This window comes from Cryptomeria japonica, chromosome 11 (genome assembly GCF_030272615.1).
Source record: "Cryptomeria japonica chromosome 11, Sugi_1.0, whole genome shotgun sequence".
Taxonomy (NCBI): domain Eukaryota; kingdom Viridiplantae; phylum Streptophyta; class Pinopsida; order Cupressales; family Cupressaceae; genus Cryptomeria; species Cryptomeria japonica.
Genome location: NC_081415.1, coordinates 543,361,031 through 543,374,100, shown reverse-complemented (window position 1 = coordinate 543,374,100; position 13,070 = coordinate 543,361,031). Strand labels below are relative to the sequence as shown.

Below are 13,070 nucleotides of genomic sequence, written 5' to 3'. Positions count from 1 at the left end.
AAAAGAGATCTAATTTGAATGAATTGAGTGCTTCTGCTTCTAATCAGACCCGATTTTTAACCCTGCATCAGTCAAATCATATCCCTTACCTCTGATTTTTTGTGATTCTTCACTAAATCTGATCAAGAGGAGGATAATATCATTCAATAAATTCACTGTAATTGAAGAGATTCTGCTCTGTGGAATATGAATATGCTGCTTTTTGGAAGAGTCTGGGCTATTCAATGATGCTATTTGCTGATGGATATGTCTCCCTTATATGTGCGTTGGATATTAGGGTCTTTCTTGCTCTATCTCTATCAAAGTGACACATCTGCACTCAAAGGCCAGCTCTTTATCCTTTTATTGCCACACCTTGCCTCATGGTTTAACGTGGATTGAAGGGGCTTAGGCATGTGCTGGGGATGGTGAGGTGGATGCTCTCTATTTTACCTTTTAAATATGCCTTAAGAAACTTTTTCTTCACTCCAAAATTCCGGTGGGGCCATGCAATGCCAAAGACCCGAAAAAAAAGAATTTACATTTTCAGCCAGTGGTTGGTGGGTCCCAACAATGATGTGGCAAAGACATGTGAAAACTTTTAAAATTTCCATCTCTGATTTTGTGGGGCCCAGCAAGAGAGTCCTTAAAAGACTTATTTAATTCCCCATTTTAGAGTGTGTGGGGTCCAAAAAGGTGATAGAGGAATGTGAGGGAAGTGGTAAGGGAAGCTGCTAAGGAGGAGGGGTAGGGAGGTTTAGGATGTGGGAGGTATAAGGGGTAATTGAAAGTGGATACGGGGTTATAGGAAGTGTTGAGGTGGGAGGTAGGAGTTAGGAAGGGGGATAAAGGGGGTAACGAAGGCGGTAAGAGTGGGGGGGGTAGGAAGTGTTGAGGTGGGAGGTAGGAGTTAGGAAGGGGGATAAAGGGGGGTAAGGAAGGGGGGAGGGGGTAGAAGATGATAAGGAAGGGTTTGGGCTGCAGTGTGTTAGTTAACGGAAAAGGGTAGGTTAATAGGTGTGTGGTAGAGGTAAGCTAAGGGAAATAAAGGAAATAAGACTTGTGGGATGTGGGTTAGAATTGGTGATTTTAGGGGAATAAAGGGGTAAAGGGGTAGTAGGTAGTGTGGATGGTAGGTTAAAAGGAGTGTGAGATAGAAGGTATGAGGGGTGTGGTAAGAGGGGGGGGTGGGGTAGAAGATGATAAGGAAGGGTTTGGGCGGCAGTGTGTTAGATAATAGAAAAGGGTAGGTTAATAGGTGTGTGGTAGAGGTAAGCTAAGGGAAATAAAGGAAATAAGACTTATGGGATGTGGGTTAGAATTGGTGATTTTAGGTGTAAGGAAGGCGGTAAGAGGCGGGGGGGGGGGGGGAGGGGTGATGATAAGGAAGGCTTTGGGCGGCAGTGTGTTAGTTAACGGAAAAGGGTAGGTTAATAGGTGTGTGGTAGAGGTAAGCTAAGGGAAATAAAGGAAATAAGACTTATGGGATGTGGGTTAGAATTGGTGATTTTAGGGGAATAAAGGGGTAAAGGGGTAGGTAGTGTGGATGGTAGGTTAAAGGGAGTGTGAGATAGAAGGTATGAGGGGTAGGGAGATGTTAGGATAGAATAAGGGTAGAGGGATATTAGGATAGAATAGGGGTAGGGGTAAGGTGGAAAGGAAGTTAGTGAAGGGAGTTTAGGGTGTAAGATGGAAAGGGTAGGTTTAAGTTAAGTGAAGGGAGGTTTAGGATGGGATGGAGGTTAAGGGGTGTAGTGGTAGGAGATTGATCGGGTTTGGGCACCCACGGACAGTGCTGGGAGAAGTGGAAGTGATAAAACCTTGACTGGGAAGGAAGTGTCGAACCTCGGTTCATCTTAAAGAGACAATCTTGATCAACTTCTGACCTCTTGACCCACTATACCTCTTCAATGCAAAGGTTCATAGCTAAAGACTCAACACTAACCTAGAACTAAGCCAAGAAGACTAATCCTAGAAAGCAAAAAGTAGGTGTCCCCATTTGCAATGGGGCGATGTGTGAAAACGTCACAATAGACCATAGGTTAAAAACACTGGCACTGTTTCCCAAGTAGAAACTAATTGCAGGATAGCTATACGAAAACATAAGTCTCCGCCTAAAGACAGGGACTAACAAGCTAAGTGTTAGCCTAAATATTTTAATGAAATATGATTTTTAAATCTTCGTAAATCTAGATACAAATCTGGTCATTTTGTAAGTCTCTTGTAACTGGATTTTTTACTGTTGTTCTAATTTATTGTTTATCAGTTTATCTTCATGAAACTGGCTAAATTAAAATAGGGTTGCTTGTAGTGTTCATCATACTGTCATATAGATCTGCGCTTTTTAACATAATGAACATATAGAAACCAAAAAACATACAAACAAGTAGAATAGAATTCGTATAAGTCTGTCTGAGAATTAGAGGTATTACTCTGGTTATAACAAACATTAATATAATAATAGCGTGCACCTGTTCTTGAAAGGGCAGATTAAGTTTTTTAAATTATGATATTAACAATAATCACTTGATCTCAATGTATAGGTATTTGATAGACCTTTAGATTGCACAACATTATCTTTTGCGTGTGTTAATTTGTCTTAAACTGAACTACAATATCCACAAGCCTGAAAATTTAGGAGTTCTTTGGTTCCGATAAAAACCCACAAATAGTGAACTTATAAGGCCAAATAAAGAGTAGTCATGGTGGTTAACTTTAAAGTAGATATCCATCCCTATCCTATATTTAATGTTGGTTTTAAGCTTGAAGCTTACTATTTATGTTTGTGATATCAATTTTAATTTTTTCTCACATTGTGCTTGATCCACTTATCTACATAGCAGGGTGCTTATTCGATGGAAATAGGCAAGATAGGATAGATCAAATGTAGCATATTCAAATTTCAAATCACTTGTGCATGTCTTCAGGAGAAAAAAAGGTTCAAATAGAAAATATTGAGGAAAATTAGTAGAGAACTCTAAGACAACATGAAGTAAATTGTAATAAAATCAATTTCAAGTCTCATTTCTTTACCATATAGAGGAAGGAGAACTTTCCCAAATAACAGCTACAAGATACTAGTGCATGAGGAAAAGCTTAAGGTAGAGCACCTTATTTAGGTTGTCATGCTTCAATATCATCTGCAACTCAGAGTTAATTTAGAAGAGAAACATAAATTATTCTAGAAGAGAAACATAAACCAGAATCAAAGACAAATATGTCTTCTAAAGATTTGAGGCACATGATTTGAGATCTTTTTGTATTATAACCAAATCACGATTTATACCACTACATACATTATTGAACATAAGTTTGTTAGAGTCTACAAAATAGAGTAAGGAAGTTTGTAAACCCTACTATGCTGTGGAAGAAGAAATTTGGATCTGGAAAAAGGCTTTTATATCTAGATCACCTAAATTTAAATTAAGAAATGAACTAAGTTTTTCTGAAATTGCTCGGAATTGTAATTATGAACTAGGACATACATTTGAATCTAGAATTATTTATAGAATACAACTATGAACCAATGACATAAAACTTTGTTAACTGATGAAAAGTACATGTAACTAGCATTTAATTTGTAATTAAACAGAAAAAACTAAAAACTAAAAAACTTCATCTTGAATATAGAAAAAGTTAATCAAAGAGTTGAAGCCATGGGCAATTCCGGTGTAAGCTCAATTTGTAGCTTTACTCAATAAACTGTTAGTGGTTGTGATCATTTTTGTTGTTATTCTTATAGTTTATTTAATTGCTCACCACATCATATTGTCTAACAAGAGAATGTCAATAACTTTTAACAATCATAGAGCTCGTGGAAATCATTTAGTAGAGGAAAAACCATCAATCGCAGACATGTCAGTTGATCTGCATAGAGAGCTTTTTAAAGCTCTACTAATAGTTGTGTACGAAGCAGAGCAAATCAAAATTGTGCTGGAGTGTGCAGTTACTTGTTGGAATTCTAAGATAATGAAAAAGGCAGGAAGAATTGCCCAAATCATTAGGGTTTGGAAAAAGGGCTGAAACTAACAAAGCAGAAGTGATAATGACACTCATGAAGAGCCTACCAAGAAAAGGAGACTAGCTTCTACCAAGGATTCACATATCATGATAGAGGCATGCTAGCTAGTCATTTTATCACTTAATCTCTTCCAAGAATTTATTGAGTGAGATCTTTGGTAATTGTTGCAAGTATTAGGAAAAATCTTGGCAAGGATGGGAAAGGAAAGCTTAATCCCATTTCTCTTGAGGAAAGGCCTAACTATGTAGGATTTGGGTATAAGGAAAGAACAAACAGAGATTAGAGAACACTCTAGTGCTGCCTATACATAAGTAATTTTGATGGACAAGGATAACAAGCTACATCTACATTGAAACCATCTCAAACCCAACAATCTAATTGCTTATTGAGACAAGTAGGTGACAACTCATACTTGAAGCATAAGCCACCACGTTAGTTTTGCGACTCACATGTTGTACCACAAATGTATCTTTGTAAAAGGAGATCTATTTGACATTGTCATGGGATAATTTGTCTTGAGATTTGGTATATTTTAGTGCTTGTATTGTGAGGCGCAAGCCTTACCACTAATGACCCCTTGCCATGTTGAATATTGGATCTCTCCTTGCTTCGTCCGACAGATTGGAAGAATGAAGGCAGCGTAAGGAATGGTGATTGCAAACAAACAACTTAAAATCCAATCCTTGAGGTCCAGTTTCAGAGGCAAAGATAAACCTTTGGGTTTTGAATTCCTATAAAAGGAATGTGTTTGCACATGAAACTAATATTTTTTTTAAAGCCTCACTTGCATGCAACACATAATATGCTAATCGCCAATTGCCAGACACTATTGTTTTACCAGCCAACTGTCCTCTATGCATCTACGTCCTCTCTTGTTTTGAAGTCTTGAAACCGCTGCATTCCTGTAGAAGCCGAAAAATTGGCGAATAGCTTTAATCTTAAAAACTCTACAATCGAAAGACTAAAAAACTTTCCTGGCATTTTGCAACCTAAAGAAATATGTGTTCTCTCCCATCAAAAGTCTAAAAAACTTTCCTGTCATTTTGCAACCGTAACAGAGGCCAATAATAGAGTGCGAAATTTTTTTAAACCAATACTGGCCTTAACAAATATGCAACTTTACTAAGGCAACTAGCCTCCAAAAATAAACCTTGGGAAATACTAAATCCTGATTGGCTATTTATGCTCAGTTTAATCACTATTTAAGGACTCTTCCCCTTTTCTATAGTTCCATGCATGGATGGAACTAATAATCCTCAAGTAGTGAATGATATTTGATAGTTGATCGTACCTTCCAGGGTGTTAGTAGCTTATTTGGAATGTGCGTGGCATGTTGGGCCATTACGACGAGCTGTTATCTAGTCAATATTTGAAATTAGGGAATTGAGGATCAGGGTTGAGGATTAACTCTTCCCTCTTAAGGTATGCAAGGCTTTAGATTAATAAGGATGACGACACACCAAGAAACAACTATGAATGAGGAAAGTTTGACAAAGGAAGGGCACTCGAGGAAGAGTTTTTAAGCATCGAAGTTAAGGGCCAAAAAATGTATTGAGGATTTGACAGACCTTGGGGAGTTCGAAGTGGCTTGCAAATGGTACTTGGGGATAAAGGCTTGTAACTTTGACAAGAAACACTAAGAAAATATTTTGTTTTAAAAAAATAAATTGGATTGTTTGTCCAACCAGAATGAATAGGAATCAGAGATCTTCTTATAGATTATCTTTAATATATAAACTAATAGACTATTTACCCTGCTAGAATGAACAGGAACCACATATCTTAGTAGAGGTTATCTTTACTCAAATAATTAATGTATTGGTTTTTTTTGTTTGAACATCTGAACAAATAGGAATCATAGATTGTTTACATATAGATAATTGATTATATTATGATAATAATAATATAAAATAGGCATCTACCTTTGAAGTTGTCAACCCTGGTTTATTCATCCTTACTATTATTATCTTTGTTGCTTTTGACATGCCTTACTCTCTATACCATTACGATGATAATAGTGAGCATCACATGTTAGATCTATGATGTAATTCAATGTTTTGATAAAATTAGTATAAATTTGTAGATAATAAGTTTTAGATTTGACCACTTCAAAGGATATTTTTCTCTTATTCTTTAAGTTTTCACACTGTGTTTTATTTTTCTTGAGAATAAATATTTTGATTTGTTTTAATTTCTTATAGATTGACTCATATTTATGTTTCAGCCATTCATAGCACTGACATTGGATTCATGGGTGGGCCCATTTCTCATGCTGATATTAGCACTTCTCATAGGCAATTGACAACAGAGGATTACTGAGCTGCATCATCAACTTAGGTTTTTCCTTTTGCCCCTTTTTTTTCCTTATTTAAAAACTCAAGGTGTGGAATTTTGTCTTTTGCATGTATTTTTGTATTTATTTTATTTTATTATAAGTACTTTTCTGTTAAATTGTTATGGTTGACAATCAGCTACTAGGATTTTCCATGGATGGTAATAATTACAAGGAATTTGCTATCATTAAAGTTGATGTGTGTGGTGAGGTTGATGTGACTGATTAAACATGAAACCTGGTATGTACATGTGCTTAATGTTTAGATTGTTTTCATGATCACTTTGTGTGACCACCATGCTTTGTTCTGTGTTTTTTGTTTATACCCCTCTACGATGAAGTTTTAAGAGTAATTTTATAGATTTGGGGTCTTTAATATTGGTATGCATTTCATTACTTTATTTTGTTGCTTTAAATATAAATGAACTACAATAAAAATTGAGATTGATAGATTAAATCATTTATGTGATAATTTATTACATTATAATATTCTTTCCTTTATATCTATAAAAGATGTCCAACACACATTTGTTTTGTCTTTTAGATTGAAAACCCTTTAATAAAACATTTCTCATGTTGACTATAATACAAATCACATTGAGAGAGAGAGCCTAATCTGCAACAAGTACTCCCTTGATCATAATCTAAGCAAGCAATAACAAATTCAAACATGTTTATTTTTTATTTTGCAAAACAAAACTTATCTTACAGTTTGCCATGCTGCAAACATCATTTACATTAAAACTCTCTAAACACTCGTTCAAAATAGTTTTCAATATATTTGAAATTGCAACAAAGAAAACTTTGAAATTAGCCCATAATATTTGTCTACAACAAAACTCTCTATGTCAGGAAGTATTAAGAAGGAAAACTGTTGTTCTTTTATTAAAATTGGAAGGAATTGTTGATTCAAATTTGAAAATGCTTCTAAAATCTGCGTTACAATGTTCTTCATCTTGAAAGAGCCTGGAAAAGCTACAATACTAGCTAAGAGAAAGAAAAGAACTAGGAAAGAATATAAAAGAAGCCTTGAGAGTAATTGAAGAGAAGTTGATGAAGAACTATTTGTGCCTCTTAGGAGTGAGCTCTAACTGATTGTCCTTTTGTGCCTCTATCTTTATCTTGCATGATTGATTCATCCTGGGTCGAAGTTCGTAAAGAATGAGATAGAGAAAGGCCTATAATAGTTGCAAATTGAGAGTTTGTGAGCTCAAACCTCTCCTTGACCCCCATGCATTATCCATGTGGGCTCCTAAACTGATGACAAACTACTGCATTATCTTCCAAAATCCCCATTTTCAGGCCTCAAACTGAAAGATCCACCTTTTCCTCCAAAATTGATCATGAACTGATTGTCCAATACTATCAAGTGGTTGCATTATCCTTGATATAATGAATGATCTAGGAGCTTGTTGACTTAACCTAGAGTTTGGTTTAGTCTTCTTTTCTCTCAACACTCTTAAATCATTGTCTTTATACTCATTATGAGGCTATGGACTGTCTTTTAGACCTTTTATTTGCTGGCAAAAAGATAAACTAGGATGATATGACTTTCCCTAAAAGATTGCTCTGAGAAATGGCTTTTATTGGGACTGTTATAACAATATTGCTACTCTATACCCTAGAAGCCTTGTCTTAAATCTTTTCGGTTGTTTTGACTTTGCTCCCTTGTCTTTCTCTCTATCAAAGTCACTGTCTCCCCTTGACAGTACTCCCCTTGCTAGGTATTCCTTGATTGGACTGCATCTTTCTCCATTGCTTCATTGTCTTCATAAAGAATGGTCACTATATTTTCTCTTCATTGGTGTTTTTATCATGGGCCCTATGAAATCAGCTTCTATCCTCTGTCGACTGGCTCTTTCGTGCCGTCATAGTCATGAGGTCCTTGCTTCTATATTTGCATCATAATATTGAACTTCTCTGAAGTTTTGTAAAGAAAACATCCCTAACCTCTGAATGCTCTGTGACCTTTAATAGCTCTGGAAAAGATACTAGGATAGTGATTGTTTGCTTTGTTCTTTTAGACTGAATATCGCTATCTCTATTATCATTTAGACCTACTGTCACTGCTTTGTCTTTGAAATGACTATCCTCTTTACCTCATGCCTTAGATCTAAGGTTAGGTCTACTCACATTTTTGAAATCGGCTCTTTTGTCTTGTAGAAGAAACATTGTGATTTGATAGAGATAATTTTGCGAAAAATTGATAAGCCCCTTAAAGCTTGTGACTGAGCTTTTGGAGTATTGTGTTTTGTACATTCTTTACTTGAGCCTTTTTGATGGATAGGCTAACATTAGGGACTACTATGATTACTGAAAGTAATCCTGCTTGCTGCTAAAAGGGCTTGTCAAGGCATTGATTGCAATGATCTGTGACTAAAACTTTTTTCTCATCTATCTGTGTTCTTTGTCCATTGAAATGCTTAAAACACTTTCACAAGTCTGGTAATTCCTTTGTAGAGGGCTTTCATGGCCTTGAAGTTGCCTTTGTTCAATGATTTGGTGTTACTTTGAGGCTTTGACACTATGCTCTGTTTATTTGATAGTGATGTATCTTTATGACTGTGTATGTAATGATCCTTGGTGAAAATTTTATGTCATGCCTCCATGATATCTAGTAGGATTGACTGTGTTCTACCACAAATGCTACAATAGTATAACACATCCTCTTTAATATACACTAGATACATTAAACTATGACTTCAATCTTGATATCGCAATGATTACCCTGTGCTCAATCGTTTTATGTTGACTGTCAATCATCACTGTCATGAACTGTACCTTCTGCTTCTTAGAATTTTCTTTTTGGGGCTTTTTATGACTAAGGCTGCCTCTTTATGCCTTGAGAATGAACTACTCTTTACCTCTTTTGATGGTGAACTCTTGATACTTGGGTTCTTAAGCATTAATATTTCTGAGAAAAATTCACTCTTGTATTTACTGTTATTGCTTATTCACTTTCAAGTCTTCTCTTTAATCATGAAGAAATTCATTGTCACAAATTTTATATACTGCTCTATTTACTATTAAGACCTTCCCTATTTTTCTCTCGAATCTATTATTTATTTCAAAGAGACTAAAAGGGACTGCAGCTTGATAGTTTTATTGTCTTTTCTTGTAAAAAATAAATGCATACATGTCATTTGACACCTATCTCTATTTTGTGAATCATCTATGCTTTGTGTATGTTAATTAAGATTAGCATTGGCCTTGTTATTCTTGATGCTGCTGCAACCTTTATTCATTGTCACCTTTGGTATTTTAATCTCCAATCTACTCAAACAAAATAAATCAATTCTGCTCTTCATCTTTCATTATGATCTAGGGCTTCTCATTGTATACCACTATGATAAACTTCTTTATTGGGTTGTATCATAGGCACTCTATGTAGGCTGCTCACACAACCCTTGTCATTCACTTTTGACCTTATCATACTATCTTTATGACTTTATCACTGTATTTTCTCTTTAACAGTGTCTGTGCGAGATCTACAACAAAACTCTCTGTGTCATATAACCTTTGTGAATGAGTATTCATGCTCGTTTAATATCCTTGGACTGACTTGATAGCCATATATGGCTTGAAGTTGATCCTTTTATCCTTTGCTTGAGATTTTTCAGACTTTGAGGGTTGCAACTTTCTCTTTATTTATTGACTTGATTCTTTTGGATGGTATGTTCTTTGTGCTGCTACTGCTTCGTGAAATCATGAGGAGACTGTTGCAACAACTCTGCTTCAACAACTACAATTCTCCATAATACATGTAGCCTTCAAGTATATAACAAATCACATTACTGCTATGATTATCCTCCGTTATGTTTGGGACAAAATATTGCTCTGTATCCTTATCATTTCACTGTGAAGATGATCCATTCTTGATCACATCTCCTTTTGTCACAATATTGACTACATATTAATGCTCTGTTTAAAAATAGAACAACAATGAACATTGTTCAATTCTTCGTTCTTTTGATATAGGTGCTGCTCTGTTTGTTTTGGGTAGGGTTATGTCATTGTGTGCTCAAAGGATGCTTTTTTTATAGTGATATATGTGCTTTGTGGACTAGAATGGGTTGTGCTATTCTTGTCCTTGAATAGGTCGACTCAGTGCTTGCCATGGGCTGTCCTTCCATCTTTAATGGTTGCCTCTGACTGTCATTTATCTGTGTATATCTCTGATTGGACTCTCTTTGCTTCATATGACTGTCTTCACCTTGATCTTGATGTGCTTGTATGTGGAGGCTTTGAAATAAAAAGATGGACTGTTATTTGCTCATGACTTAAAAAAATTATCAGCAAACCTGCCCTATTCCTATGACAGTCTAATACATGTAGTTGCAAGAAGTAGAAACAAAAGCTTACGTATAGCTAGTCCTATTACTAAGTGGGATTATGACTCAGGCAGTCATGATGTTGATTGGATGGCCTGCTTGATCAAGTTACTTATGCATTTAAGATTGATGCAAAATTTATGTAGGTAGAATTTCCCATAATCTTTGAAACGTTTGAGAATCGAGTGTGACAGTCTAACAAGTAGACCATTTGAAGGAAGACAAATTCCAGTAAAAGCCTCCATTGTCCTCTCTGTTTTAAATCTAAAAGTGATAAGAGGCAAATACCTATATATTTATATCTGTAATCAATTCTGATTCATAACTCTGCAATAGAAACCAATGCCAGAACATAATAGGGGAAATTGAGTGCATCTATTCAGAAAGGAAAATATACAAGCTGAATTTAACCAAACACAATGCCAAAAAAGAGGTTTGATATAATTTTCTGTCACAATTTTCTGAGAGTATCAAACATTCATGCTTGTGGTCTAGGATATCTTAAACATTCAATTGCAATGCTTTGCTTAAAATTTTATAGAATAAGCCAAACTAATGAAAAGCTTTAAAAAGATATTGGCTGGAATCATAGTCCGTGCTTCCATATGATCCATACACAGTACTATGCCCTAGCTTCACTCCCTCATTTAGATCATCAAGAGAAACATCACCTTCCATACACAGTACTATGCCCTAGTTTCACTCCCTCATTTAGATCATCAAGAGAAACATCACCTTCCAAGGCTCGAGCTATCTGGAGAACATGGCTACTTTCAGTCCAGGCACTCAAAACAATAGCATTGAAATACAAGCATGTTGTACACACAATATAATTCAAAGCTTGACAAATATATGTCACTAGAAGTAGACAACATACTTGTGCCATACGAGGGTGTCTTCTTGCAAAATATTGAACAGAAGAGGCTGCACATGCAACCAGTTGCATCATCTTATTTGAATTTTAGTTCTGCAATTGGCGATCAACAAGTTCATCAACATTGCCATCTTCAAGTGCTTGAGTAAGGGTGGGTTGAGCCCGCACAATGATAAATCCTCGTACCAGTTTTAAACCATGGATATTTGATAAATTGGCATAAGATTTTTGTTAGTAATAGTATCACATTATACATTATAATCACAGCTATGGTACTAACCCAATCCATTAGACTTCCTTTAGTAAATGATGCAGGTGAATCTACTGCCCTAAGACCAGTAATCAATTCAAGGAGCATGCTACCAAAAGAAAAAACGTCTTATTTGTCTGTCAATTTACGACTTGAAGCATATTCAAGAGCCAAATACCTGCCCATACAAATGATAAGTCTCCTTGAATTAGAAAGAAAAAAGGTAGCAAATAGATTCGGATGAAATGAAGGGTAGGAGAGAAAGTGGGAAGCACAATTGACTATGCAATTGAAATATTTGTACCCAAAAGTTCCAATAAGCATTGTAGAGGCATTAGTAAAGCCATCAGAAGCAAGCTTTGCAAGTCCAAAATTTGCAATCTGAAGCCAAAAACCATCAAGATCAGTTGGATTGCATATTTAAGGTTATAAAATAGAGTTTGTTGCTTAGTAGCCTACCTTAGGTTCAAGGTTCAAATCTAGAAGAATATTGGATGATTTGATGCCACAATGAATAATCTTGGGATAACCTGGAAACCAACATAAATTTAGAACCTTATGCCATATAGTAAGTCTACAAGAAGATAGACAATAAGAACAACATAACTAACAATCTTCATGTAGATAAGCAAGTCCACGGGCTGCTCCTATTGCAATCTTTATCTTATGTTGCCAATCCATCATTGTCACTTGTTTTTTCCCTGTGATTGGTAAGAAGAAAGGGGATTGTGGAGATGTGAGTAAAGCCATCAGAAGCAAGCTTTGCTAGTCCAAAATCTGCAACCTGAAGCCAAAAACTATCAAGACCGATTGGATTGCATATTTAAGGTTATAAAATAGAGTTTGTTGCTCAGTAGCCTACCTTAGCTTCAAAGTTCAAATCTAGAAGAATATTGGATGATTTGATCCCACGATGAGTAATCTTGGGATAGCCTGGAAACCAACACAAATTTAGAACCTTATGCCATATAGTAAGTCTACAAGAAGATAAGACAATAAGAACAACATAACTAAAAGTCAATATTAACAAGGATGGTCAAGGTCAGCAAATCAAGATAGTTTTGATGAGTGGTTTGTAATGGAGTGGTGACATGGTGACAGCCCTAGTAAAGCCAAATAAATGGAGTCTTAAAGATGACAATGACAAACATAAAATCTCTTCTATATGTTAGTAATAAATTATAGAAGGATATTATGAAATCCTTTAAGACAATTAAGATGGCAGTGAAGTACATGGCATTAAGGAAAACTTAAGGAATTCATCATATGCACAGACATTAACA

At 35.6% G+C, this 13,070-nt stretch overlaps 1 pseudogene; it reads right to left on the bottom strand.

Moving 5' to 3' along the window:
• Positions 1 to 11,215: 11,215 nt before the first annotated feature.
• On the bottom strand, positions 11,216 to 12,468 carry LOC131041695 (proline-rich receptor-like protein kinase PERK1; annotated as a pseudogene).
• Between the last annotated feature and the right edge of the window lie 602 nt (positions 12,469 to 13,070).